This window comes from Vicia villosa, linkage group LG7 (genome assembly GCF_029867415.1).
Source record: "Vicia villosa cultivar HV-30 ecotype Madison, WI linkage group LG7, Vvil1.0, whole genome shotgun sequence".
NCBI classification, from domain to species: Eukaryota; Viridiplantae; Streptophyta; class Magnoliopsida; order Fabales; family Fabaceae; genus Vicia; species Vicia villosa.
In genome coordinates, this window is record NC_081186.1 from 83,777,079 (window position 1) to 83,791,681 (window position 14,603).

Here is a 14,603-nt window from a genome sequence, read left to right on the forward strand (position 1 = left end):
TGCGAGAATTTGTAGCCCAACTTTGATGATACCTTCTGCATCTCATCCAACTTCAATTTGGTTTCCATCAAGAAAACCAAAGAGGGGTTTTCTAATTTGATGAGCCTTGACAAGGCTCGAACTGCCCGAGGATTCCCCAAACCTCTGCAGTTCCAGCTGAGGATTTTCATTGGGGTAGGCGGTGTTGCACATCCAACACCACCTCTGGTAAAAGATTTTGCAAAGATTCGCCTCCACTGTTAGCCCTCCTCTTCTTCTCCCCACTGCCACAATCTTCAAGAGCACCTTCAGTAATCATAACATTTGTCTTTTTGAATTATCCCCTCCTTTCCCTCTTCTTTGAGACAAACCACTCTTCCTTTCTCCTTTCTTCCTCACTCATTTCTTTTGTTGATTCGATACCTGTTTATTCTTGCCAATCTCTGGATCCGCAACTGAGAGATCCACAGCCCCTAGTGACTCCGCTATTGTCTCAACATCTAACCCACCTTGATTAGTCTTTGAGATTTCTAGAATATTTTCATTTAGAGCTCCACCAACTTTGGGTTGCTGAACTTCATTATCCTCCAACAGGCCTTCTCCTTTGGTTCACATCTGCTTTGGCTAGAAGGGGCGTTGAAGAGGTTCTTACTACACGTTCCAGAACTAGACTCCTTTTTCCTCACATCATCTACCATCTTGGATAACGGAGAAGCTCGCAGCCATTGCCCATATGATAGGTCTTGTTCCTCCAGCTCCTCAAAACCCTCTTCAGTCAAATCTTCAAGGGCCTCACAATCCTTAAGTTGATGCCCAATGCTACCACATACAAAACAAAAGGTAGGTAACCTCTCGTATTTGAAAAGCACTCGCAGATTCTTGTCTTTAAATTTTACCACCGTTCCTCTTTTCAAGGGAGAATTTAGATCCACCAAAACCTTGATCCTCAGAAAGCCCATTCCTATATGCTTCCCTCAGGTCTATCTCTTCGAAAGTGCCCATAATAGTACCAATCTTCCTCGCCATAGCTTCTGATCTGAGCATCAGAGGGAGCTTATAGATTCTGACCCAAAATGGGCTAAAATGCATATTCAGATCTGACGGTTGTTCCTCACCAGAGACCCTATTTAGAACTAATAAGGCCCTATCAAAACTCCATGGTCCATTTTTCAGAACTGACTCCAAGTCCCTCTTTGTCGAAAACTTGAAGAGGAAAAGGTTCTTGCTCAAGTCTTGGATTTCTACATGGTTCTTCGGTCTCCAAGCATTTGTCATAGTGCTCTTAAAGGCTCTCACATTGAAACAGATTTCCATCCAGAGTTTCCCCGCCAAGGTTCTTTGAAAAGGTTCTTCTTTGCACACTTCTTCCTCCGCCACCACCACCACACCTTCCTCTCCCTCCTTGGAAAAAGCTATGTTTTTTCATTTATCCATTAGAGCTAGTTCACGCTAAAAGAGGAAACACCCACACTTTGTTGCAAAAACTTTTAAAACCCCCAAGAATTGGGAAGAAAAACCAGAAGGACTGGGAAAAAAACCAGAGAAAAACCGGTGAAGATAAGGCCGCCACAAACCCTAAAGTTTGGATGGGAAAGTCATGATAAGTTTTAAAGAGAGAGAGACTGCCCTCTCTCTAGAAAACACATGGTATAACTACTCTAAGATTATAATACCTATTTGATAAGTAATAAAATATCTTATTACAAAAGGGAAATTTGTAACAACCTTCACTTTCTGTTGAGAGTCATTCCCAGAAAGAAGTAGCATATATGCATCATCCACATTGCCTCTTATTTGATTTATTGTTTATGAGTCCATTGTGACTGATTCTGATACATCCCTTGTCTCTTTCAATGTGATCAACAGTTTCTTGTATCTATATAAAGGCAATACTGAAAGAATTATTATAAAGAAAATAGATATCGAAAGAGCCAAGCTACTGAGATCGTAAATTTTGGCCAACTTGTCTTGATTCCTCATACTCTAGAAACAGAATCTTCAAGAGCCTCGACGAAAAAAAATTAGTATTTTATTAATAAAAAAAAGTTTATGTTTGTTTAATAACAACTGCAAGAGTTGAAATATCTTTATCTATCACGCATTTCAATTGCCCAATCAAAAGCCACAACACTAACATTTTATCAAACAATGAGAATAATCACAATAAGTTAGAAGATGTGACACTGCTTTTAGATTGTGATGTTCTTTATCCAAAAGTGTCAATAGAATTCCTACATACCACTAGTTGCTTCTGTCCCACCATAGTTGCTCCTAACTTTTCCGGCATTCGTAGGGACTGATTCTGACCCAATCAGTATCTGCCACCCGAACCATAACATGATTAGGACCAATATGTGATGCAAGCCCACCCTTAACTACAATGGCAGGTTTAAATGTTGTCTTAAATTTTAAAGATCGATTATAAGTTTTAATTACTTTGAAGGTCTTTGAATAATTTGTAATTAAATCTATGGCTTAATATTTGCTAGTTTATCATCCAAAGAATCGTGTGATAAATTTTAAGTTCATTCAAAACAGAGAAAAACACATTATCCCCTTTTAATGGAGTAGGTGCGAATGAAAACAAAGATCTTCAAGTTGACAGTCTTTTTCATGTTTACTAATGGCGAAAATCACATGTCAAACGATCATCAACAGATGAAATGAACACGATTCAGAAGGAAATGGAAATTAATTAACTAACCTTGAGAAGATTGAAGAAATTAAAATGCAGAATTCCATGGATTAGAGTTGAAATCCATTGTGTACGATGCATTCTCGAGTGGGAAGGCCTCAACCTAGGCCTGTTTGAGATGTTGAAAAAAATTGTAAAACAACCATCGTGACGCGAACAATAAGGCCCCTAATGATAAAGATCCATCTAACAGAGTGACAGGTATAGGCATGCTAACACTTTAACATTTGCTTGTGCAGACTATTTTGAAGTTCATTAAGAAGTAAACCAACTTCTAAAGCAATTCATTCAAAAGCTAAAGCGCATATAAATGATTTTACAGCTACAAGAAAACTTGAGTAAAAATGTAAAATATACTTTAAAGATAGTAGACCACTTACATTTCAAGTCTTGACAAGTTGATTAATTATGAATTTAAGCTCATTTCATAATTTTAAACTATCAAGTATCAACAATGAGCTTTCCTGCAATTTATTGCAGAGCAGCTACTGCTGCAGCTCATGATGAAATTTCCATCTACAAAGGAGATTCATATAATCAGCATGTGTGTGCGTTGATAATGCAAAATATTATTTAACAGTTAGAGGGTGGATAATAACAATTCAACTTGAACAAGTCCAGCATTAGCAAGCTATTTGCAAATTTTGAACTATGATTGATTTTGAACTATTGAGAGCCATGAACGGTGATCGAATTGCCACACAAGTTTGAAGAACGATTGTCGGCGAACGATTGAGGCTGAAACGGTTGATTGTAAAACGATATTTAATGATCGAGACTGAAATGGTTGATTGTAAAACGAGATTGAACGATCGAGGCTGAAACAGTTGATTGTAAAACGAGATTAAACAATGGAGATTGAACGATCGAGGCTGAAACAGTTGATTGTAAAACGAGATTCAACGATGGAGAGTGAACGAACGTTAAAATTTAGGGTTTCAAACCTAAATTTGGGGATTCTAATTAGAATGGAATTTTGTTTGACTTTATTTTGTTTTATTTTGTGGGAGGAGAGAACCGCCTCACTTTTGTGTAATTTTGATGTGAATATTCATATAGTCATTTATTTAAAAATATGTGTTTGGTTATTTTTTATAAGGAAGGGGAGGGGAGGGGAGGGGAGGAAAATCTATCCTAGACTCATTTTTTTTTTGACCAAAACAAAATTAACACATTTCATTAATCAGAATATGTTCGATACAAGGAGGAGGTACATTAAAATTGCTACGCCTAGACCAAGAATTGGCCGCCTTCGCTAACGAGTGGGCAACCATATTCGCTTGGCGTTTTATAAACTTAACCTCAAAGTTTGAATAACATTGTAACAATCTCTGAATAGATAAGATAATCACACTAAATTCAGAATTACCACTATGGTTGGAGTGAATCGCCTGAACCACCCTTAGGGAATCACTTTCAAATATGACTTTATCCAGCTGGTTTTCTATAGCACCATGGATTGCCTCCTGCAGGGCCACAGCCTCTGCCTCGACAACGGGGAGAAGATTAGAATCCCAAGCAGTACCTGCTAAGATAAATCGACCACGATTATTTCTTACACACCATCCCCTATTAGTAGTACCACGGTTATGATTGAAATCCGCGTCAACATTACATTTTAACCAACCTGTATCTGGCGGAACCCAAATCAGTTGGGGCTGAGCGCTTTCCCCACTTTGTTCCCCATTTTGCGCTGAAAACCAATCTTGCCACCTGTAAAACGCTTGCTGACCCAGCTTAGAAGCCTCTTCACTTTCATTATTCCAAATAGCATTATTTCTATTATTCCAGATCACATCTAACATAACAGCAAAACGCCCTGCAGTTCGACTATCCTCATTGGTACAAATATCTAGAATAATAGATTTAACATCCTGGAAAGAGTGAAGACGGGATATAATGATATCGAACAAACCTGACAACCTCCAACAATTAGCGGTGGCTTCACACCCAAAGAAAATGTGCCAATCATCTTCCACCACATTCTCACACAACTGACAAACTAATGGGCATTGTACATGATGTTGGCTAAGCCGTAATCGTGTTGGTAAACAATCCCTACATATTCTCCACAGAAGATGTTTGACTCTAGGCTGTGCTTTAATACTCCACAGTCTCCCCCAATTCCCTTCCACCCTTCTAGTCACATCCTAGACTCACTTTTTGCTCCCCTCCAAATTTGAGGGATTTAGAGAGGAGGGAAGATTAAGTAATTATTATTTTCACTATTTTAACCTCAATTATTTTTTTAATTTCAAAATTGTTCTTATTAAATTATTTAAGATTAGATTTTTTCTCTATATTATTTCACGTTTATTTTGTTTCTATTGTGCAGTTATTTGTTGCTCTCATGTGAGTTTTTTTCCTTTTTATTTTGTTGAAGTATAAGTATGTTATTATATAATATATGATAGTAATAAAGTTTTTTATTATAAATGATGATGATAATAATAATAATAATAATAATAACAACAATATATAAAATATATGAAAATATAATATATTTATGTTATAAATAAATTTTTTAACTCTAATATTATTTGTTCAATTTTTTTTAAATATTTTAACATTATTTTATTTATTTTTAATTAAAGAAATTGTTTTATTGGGTTAGATGAATCATAAAATCAGATAATGATTTGATTTGCATTGAAGATAATATACTTCAACTAATGTGTGCTGTTGTTTACAGTTATATTATAGTTTATGAATGAACAAGTTTTTATTTGGTGAAATTTACTCAATACTATTGCTATTTAGAATTATTTTTACTAAGTACAAATAATAATATTTATAAGGATAAAAAGTAAATTGATTTTAAAATCTCTCCCCTCCCTTATGAACCAAACATACTTGTTGTTAAAAATATGTCCCCTCCCCTCCCCTGCCCTTCTTTGAACCAAACATATATTTAGTTAGACTCCTTTCCCCTCCATTCCCCTCTCCTCGATTAATTCCCTCCCCTCCCCTCTGTTGACCAAACAGACCCCAAGTGACTATGGATATCTATATAGATATATTTTATTAGATTTTCTCACTCATCAAATTAATTATCATAAATATTACTCAAAATTTTTAATTTGTATCTCTTAATATTTATTTATTTATTTAATGTTTTTAAAACTATATAAATATATTTAAGTAAGAGTCATAAATATTTATTTAATGATTTTTGAATATGTTTTTCATAATATAGTTTGTGATTTTGTTTTAGTTTATAGAAGACTATAATTTTGTTTAAATAAAAAAAAATATTATTCTATTTTCCAACTTTGTGTATAAAATTATAAAATTTCATGGTATATGTTATTCTTTTTCCAAGTTACGGTATATAAAGACATTTTAAAAATTATACCCACCTAAATTTAAATTGTGCAGAAATTTTTATACCAATTAAGTCTTTATTTTGCAATTTTTTGAGATTTAAAATACTTTTAAACTAATATATAAAAATTTAGCAAAAGTACACCAACATAAAAAATATTTTACTAAAAAAATAATTAAATCTTTTTAATAGAATCAAGTGGTTAGTACCTCATACTAACTTCACAATTCTATCCCAACAAAATAGATTTTTTTTTTAAACAAAAGGATAAATATAATAAAACAAAAGAGGATTACAAAAACACAAGAGGGGGACCACACCAAAACCTCTTAAGCACTAAGCCTTAGCCTAGGGGTATCATTCTTGTCGAGCAAGTAATCTTTTGTGATATCCTTATGCACATAATTAAACCAACTAATCCTTTTGCTATTAAAACCTATATTTGCCAAGAAATTCGCACAAAAATTGGCTTCGCGGTAAATGTGAGTGATTCTAAAATCAATACTAAGCGTGTAGGCCCAACACATAAGCCAACGAGATTTAACTTTCCACGACACTAAGTTACAATTAGTGAAAGCTAGAACAACCAATTTACAATCCGTTTCAATCCAAACTTTTTTTCAATTCATTTGCTTTGCTTTCTCAATAGCAATTACAGTAGCCAAAAATTCCGCCACCACCGGAGAACCTTCCCCAATATAAGCACTGAAGCTCAAAATGTGATTTGCTTGCCAGTCTCGAAAGATACCACCGCAAGCAGCCAAAGGACCTTTATCCATGCCGTCTACGTTACACTTAATCCAATCGAAGTACGGATGACACCAAAGAACATCAATCATAGATAACGTCTCACGGGGGTTGATGTTAATGCCAAGACTCTTAAGAAAAGTGAAACTGAGCATAGAGTCATCTGCTTTCTTTCTTCTTGGTTAAGTTACCAACCAATTTTGCTCTTGCCATAATGCTGCTAACACAGGATTTCTAATGAGTTTGCTTGTGCTCAAACCGAAGCAGGTTTCTGGCTTGCCAAATCAGGTACAAAGCATGTAACATAAGGGACTTAACCACTGCCCTAGCCTGAGGATGCCAGTGCTTCTCCATGATAAGGTAGCAATCCTTAATCGAATTAATGGGGGTCGGGCTAGAAATGAAAGCACTGAGCTAGCTCCATATGTTTCTGGAAAAATGGCACTCGAAAAACAAATGCAAGGAAGACTCAATTTTGACACAGCAAAGGGAACATTTAGAGGGAAAAGAAAAACCTCTATGCTTCAAGTTATCATCAGTTGGAATTTTGTTGTGAAGAAGTCTCCAGCATAACATAGAGTGGGCTGGAGCAGCATCCGAGTCCCAAGGGAAATTGAACACCTTATTAGTTGCTGAATGCATCAAAAGTCTGTAGGCATGCTTAATAGTTAAGGATCCATTCTCAATATCTTTCCAAGCCAACAAGTCTTCCTTATCCACATCAGAGATTGAGTAGTTAGAGATAGATGTCATAATGTTTGGCCTTGCCAGAAGCAAATTAGCAGGGAGGACCATTGATTATTCTTCCAATAATCAGAAACCTTAGAAACCAGGTTTACATGGAATTGTTCAGGAACCTTGAATTAAAAAGAAAGAGGTTCACCTGTCCAATCATCTAGCCAGAAATTCACTTTTTTTCCATTCCCTAAAATCCAAATAGTGTTGTCCCTAATCATGTTGTAGTGATCCTTGAAACCTTTCCACAAAGAAGACTTTATGGAGTAATTTATCATCCTTCCCTGCCTTAACACTCTAGCAGCCAACACCTTATCTCAATCACTACTTTTGTTAAGGAACTGCCAGCAAGAGAACAGGTTTGTGGCATTGTTGTATTGTTTCAAAGATATGATCCCCAACCCACCTTCAGTAGTTTTTTTGCAACATTTCTTCCAAGCTACAGTTACCACTTTCCTTTTCTCCACATTTCCACTCCATATAAAATTCCTAATCCAAGATTTAATGCTTTTGATGATGCTCATTTGCCAATCATAAATTGTGATACTGTGAACCATCATACTCTGAATGACTGTCTTTACCAAAAGCACCCTACCAGCCATAGATAACAGCTTAGCCTTCCAAGTTGCTAGCTTCATTTTAATTTTACATGCAATAGAGAGAAAGTGAATTGCTTTAGGTTTCCCTATGAAGATGGGCTCCCCAGATAAACAAAAGGATGGGATGCTTTCTTGAACCTAACAATATCAGCAAGAGTGGTATGTCTGTCATGAGTTAGGCCACCAGCATAAATGAGGGATTTGGACTTGTTACAAAATTGACCAGAAATATGAGCATACTCCTCAAGAAGATCAGAAATAGCCTTGAGGGATTTAACATCACCTCTGCAGAAGACCATAATGCCATCTGCAAACAAAGTATGAGAGGGAACTTGACAATGCCTATTAGCTTGAATAAGGTTCAATTGATTATTTTTCACAAGGTCTGATAGACCTCTGCTGAGTACATCTTCAGCAATGCAGAAAAGTAGGGGTGAGAGAGGATTTCCTTGTCTCATCCCATTAGTACAATTGAAGTAACCTACAGCCTTACCTTTAGCCCAATGAACAGAGAAGCAGAGGCAAGAATCACCTTAATCCAATGGCAAAACTTACTATTGAAACCAAAGCAAGATAAAGTTTCTATGAGAAAGTCCCAATTTAATGTGTCAAAAGATTTTGCTATGTCAATTTTAAGGGCTACATTACCACTGTAGCTCTTATTCCCTATGATGTTTATTACTTCAGAAGTGAGGCAAATGCCCTCTTTGATGTTTCTACCAGAAATAAAACCCTTCTGCTTAGGAGAAATAAGGGAGGGAAGGAAGGATGGATGCAAACCTGTCTGCCAGAATCTTAGATATGAGCTTGAATTTAAAGTTTGCCATAGTAATTGGTCTAAACTGATCAATGTTATTAGCCTCCTGACTTTTAGGAATCAAAATAACATTACTAGCATTAAAGTTAGACATTATTCAGCCCTGCAAAAAGAACTGAGAGATCGCATTTATAACATCAATTTTAATGACTTTCCAATAGTGAACAAAGAAAAAGGCTCCAAACCCATCAGGCCCAGTGTAGCGGGGAAAATCTGATATCGAAGCCATGGGATTGACTCGAATCAATATTTCGTTTGAAATCGCCACCGCGCTTTATTTTTTCAAAGGAAAAGGGAAAAGAACGTAAAACCCAAAGTTTTGTTTTTAAAACAAGAAAGAGATCTCAGGTACGGGTGTTGATTATATGAGGGGAAGGTTTAAAGCACCCCTCATATCCGTGGTACTCCACGGGAACCTTTTTGAAAATCTGTGTGTGTGTGCTAAAAAAGAGTTTGTTTTATTTATTTTTAAAATAAGCTCGGCAAAGCGTTAAGCTTTGGGCCTACATACCTCCTCGGTGCAATGGAGAAGTCAGAGCTAATGTAGTTCCGCTTTTGGGAAAAACGTTTTTAAAACGAATAAACACTTTGTTGTCGTTAGAGAGAAATACTCAGCCATTGATCTTGAGCATGAGAACAAACAAGTTCTTTGCATCGCAAATGAAAGAAGGGCGCCAACTCGGATAAAATCAACGAGTATGCCACTAGCTCTCTCACGCAGAAAAGATCTTGTTATTATCAATCAATTTCAACATCGTGGGGTATAACCACTCGTTTCGACAATTAACGGTGTCTAAACTTTTGAAGAAAAGCCACTAGGGGCGAAAGATATTTTTAAGAAAAAGGTTTTGAAAAGATTGCAAACATAAGAATATTTTGGAAAAAGGGAGAAGATTTTGAAAATTTAAGAATGGGAGGAGATGAAGAGGCTAACCTAATGCATAAGATAAAAGCTAAGGAAAGGAACGGTCTAACCAAATAAGAAGCCAACACTTGACATTAAGAGTCAATTTAGTTTTCCCATCCTTTGGATTTATCAATACCAACACATTAACACTTGGGGATCCAGATGAACTTATTGTCTTAGCACCATTTTTCATTAAGCGCATTAAGATTCTGACGAAAATTGGGCAGAGTAACGGCTGTTTTCGGGTAAAATCCTTATATCAATGCCTTGGAATTAACCATCAAGGGCTTTCAAGGAAATACCTGCACACATAAACATACAACAGAACAATGCCAGACAGACAGAACAATCACAGGATAGTAATAGAACGAGTCCAGAGGTACTAGGTCCATAAGTCCGAATCTCCAAAGTGCTAGGGATAGTAACCGATAGTCCAAAGAGAACCTTATGTATTTTTTAGATTTTTGTTTATTTATTAGTGTTTTAGCGAAAAAATAAAGTATGGTCCAAGTGGACAAAGAGAAAATGGCGGAATGTAAATATGATGAAATGATAAAATAAAGCGATAAAGCGAGAAATATAAAGAGCGGTATAATAAATGGCGGAAATTAAAGTTAGTTGTTAGATGTTAAAGATAACCATCTTGAAACTTGTCAAGTATGTTATCAAAGTTAGTAATGAAGATCGATGGTGAGTGAATGATGTACTCGGATTTAAGGTCAATGGAAACTTATCAGAAGCTTGATAAAATCATAGCGACTACACGATAAATTTCCATAAGTCATAAATCAACCGCATACAATTCTCTTCCATATTTGATCTTTTATCGAGTCGGGACAAATGTAGGAGAATTCTCCATGTATCAAGATCATCAATCAAAAGAAATAAGAAGGAGGAGAAGAAATGATCTAGCCTTTATCAAGAATCCATAGAATTCTCTAGATATTAAGACTTTCATCGATCAAGAGAAAATAAGATGGAAAAAAATAAGAATAGAAACAAATTGATCTAGTCTTTATCAAGAATCCATAGAATTCTCAAGATATTAAGACTTTCATCGATCAAAAGCAAATAAGATGAAAAGACAAGAATGAAAACAAATTGATCTAGTCTTTATCAAGAATCCATAGAATTCTCAAGATATTAAGACTTTCATCGATCAAAAGAAGGTAAGATGAAAAGATAAGAATGAAAACAAATTGATCTAGTCTTCATCAAGAATCCATAGAATTCTCAAGATGTTAAGACTTTCATCGATCAAAAGAAGGTAAGATGAAAATAAGAATGAAAACACAAAAGATAATCAACTCACACTATCATTAATATCATTCATCTAATATTATGGATTAGGTCATTTCAAACCTATCAACATCCTAGATCCAATGATATTAATGAAGTGGAGGAAGTAGGAAGCCAAAACAAGCATAAAAAAGGCAGAAAAACACATTCTGCCAGCAGGAAATCGATTTCATGCAGAGGGAAATCGATTTCCATAAGGCAGTTTTCAAAAAAAAACAAGTTACGTACAGCATGAAATCGATTTGAGCCTTAAGGAAATCGATTTGACCAGTGCAAATTTCAGCAAAAACAACATTTAAAGGCATAAAACTTGACTTAAGCAAACATACAAACACCTTATGATCACATATCAATTGGAGCACGAATTTTCCATCAAATCACCATCAAATAGCACCAATATAGCATCAAAGATGCATCACACACAAGCAACAAAGATCTACATCATGATATACAAAAAGGATGAAGAAAATTTACCAAATCTTGAACAAAACTTGGATCTACTTCAAGAATCACCAACACAAATCTTGATCTCTAAACAATTGAAGAAAAAAGAGTGAAATGGATGGTGGTTTAGCTCAAAGTTTGTGAGGTTCAAGATGTAACTCACAAACTTTATGAAAGAATAAAGAGCTTTGGTGAATTTGGTAGGAATGAGGAGAGAAATTGCAAGAGGTTTTTTGGCTCTCAAAGCTTGAGAAATGAATTTGCAAGAACTTTTTTGGCTATCAAAAGCTTGAGAAATGAGAGAGTAGAGGGCTCTATTTATAGAATTGGAGCAAGAGTAGTGGCAAATTGGTCTTTTTGCATTTTGTAATTAGCTTGTGTTTAATTGGTGTTTAAATGATATTTAAATGGTAAAAATGGTAAAATGGGGTTAAAAAGGTTTAATGAAGGGAATTAATTTTGATGAGGTGGAAAATTGATAAAATGATCAAAGAAAAAGGTGCCAAAATGATGTCAAGCTTCCCTCCTTATATTTTTTGAATTTTGCCTTAAGGAAATCGATTTCCCCAGGTGTGAAATCGATTTCACTCTATTCCAGAAGAGAATTTGGCGCAAAATACACTAGGGAAATCGATTTACCCAGGAGGGAAATCGATTTCATGCTGTCCAGAATGTGATTTTGGTGAAGATTGCTGCAGGGAAATCGATTTACCCAATAGGGAAATCGATTTCATCAGTCAGAAAAGTGAAAAATGCCTTGTTTATTGCATGTCTTGGCTTGGTACCTACAAAACAAAAGCCTACAAAGAAACAAAGCAATGTTTTTGGTATTTGGGTTAGTATAAAACAAATTAAAGAAAATTAGGTGCTTGATAGTTCCCCTCAAAGACGAAGCAAACATAACACCGAAAAATGAAATCTCAAGATTGTGATCTTGATTTGAGATGCAAATGATGTATGATCTTAGGGTCAAAAATTGGGGTATGACACCAAGGAGCAGAGTTAATGTTAAGGTTGGTAACTGCATTGTATATCTCATCAGAGCTAGGAATTCTAGTTAGCATGTCATTGGTTTCCTTATTCACCAGGTTAGGAACAACTCTTTGAATAAGATTAGAGTCCTGCCACACCATTTTGGAATTGAAAAGCTTAAAGAAATGATTCTCAATATGATCTTCCAGCATCTTTTGGTCATATTCAAGCTTACCATTGATATTCAAGCAAGAGATAAGGTTGTTTTTTCTTTTGATTGTAGCATAGGTGTGATAAAACTTAGTGTTTCTATCACCATGAAGATGCCAATTAAGCTTGGATTTCTCCTTCCATAATTCCTCCTCAATGTTTAAAGCCAGATTAAGGTCATGTTGAGCCTTAATTTCTTTCTCAAGCAAAATGTCAGAATAACCATGATCCTCAATCTCTAATTGGATATTCTTGATGTTACTCTCAGCCTGTGTGGTTATAATATGCACATTACCAAAAGTATATTTGTTCCAAGACTTCAGTCTACTCTTAAGGAGCTTGAGATTCTGGTCAAGGATGTACATAGGGCAGCCATAGAACTTCTCATTCCAAGTTTCCCTAACTAACCTATCACAGTCAGAGTTCAAAGTCCACATTTTATGAAATTTGAATTGACTTTTGAAAATCAAATTATCTCTCTTAATAGTAATGAGAATCGGGTAGTGATCAAAATTGGCTTTAGTGAGAGTATTACTAACTATAGAGTAACAAGAGTCAATCAAAGCCATATTACATATGGCTCTATCTAACATCTTTTTAGTCCTATGTCTCCCTTTTCTGTCATTGCACCAAGTGAAGGCATTACCTAAGGTAGGGATATGAATAAGGTTATTGCTGTCAGTCCAGTTGTGAAAGTCTTGCATAGGGACTTTAGCAGAAACATGACTACCTCTATATTCAGAAGCATTAAGAATAGCATTAAAATCTCCAAAGTAAGTCCAGGGAATGTTAGGGGACCTATTACCTAAAGCCAGCCAAAGATTCCTCCTATGTCTATAGTTAGTAGAAGTATAAACAATAGAAAATCCAAAAACAGAATTAGTGTCATACATTTTCAAAGTGAAAGAAATGTGTTGATCATCAATTAATATAATATCAGGATTGTAATTAGATTTGCAAAAACACCAAAGATTCGGGAGAAGATTGTCCCTACTATTAACTGCAAACAATTTAAGGTCAAACCTGTCAAACCAGTGTTGAGGAAAATCCTCCCACTTCATCCAAGGTTCAGAGATAAACACTAACTCAGAAGAGTTGTTGAGAATCAGTTTTTTAAGTGCCAGTATTGAAGCCCTATTCGCCACCCCTCTAATATTCCAAAAGAGGCAGTTCATAAGGTCAAGTTAGTTTGACTAGACCTAGGTCTAGTTTTGATTGTGCTTGAAGAGGCAGACTTCTTATTCTTTCTTTTTTTGTTGAAAACTAGCTGAAAGTCTTTGTCAGGGAACATGTCCACCCCATCATCATCCTTTCTTTCATTTTCTACCATGTTGTCCCATGCTTCATTCAGAAAATTTGTGACTTGGGCCTTGAGGGATGGATCAATCTGAGTTTCTAGTACAAATTCAACAAGTTGTGTTGCATCTACATATTCACTATCTGATTTATATTCATCCTCAGAATTAACCTGAATGATGGCATTTTTATTCAGATCTCCTTCCTTAGAATTCTCCTCCATTTGATCCTCAACTTGAGGAGGGGAAGATGACTCTCCAACCAAGTTAACATTCAGATCAGAGTTATTCTTCACAGCATTAGTGTCTTGGTTGTTGTCATTTTTCTCAGTCTCTGTCTCATTCAGAGTAGCTTTCAATCTGTCTTTCTGGATACAATTATCTGCTCCTTTTCTCATTTCTTTACCAGCCTCTTTTCTTTTGTAGTTCCCAATTGAGTGTCCAATGCAGGAGCAATGTGAGCAAAACTCTGGAAGCTTCTCGTACTCAATATCTACAAAGAAAGCGAAACCTATCCTTTATACCAAGATCTTATAGCTTAGATCCCTGGTCATATCCAGATCCACCAACACACGCACG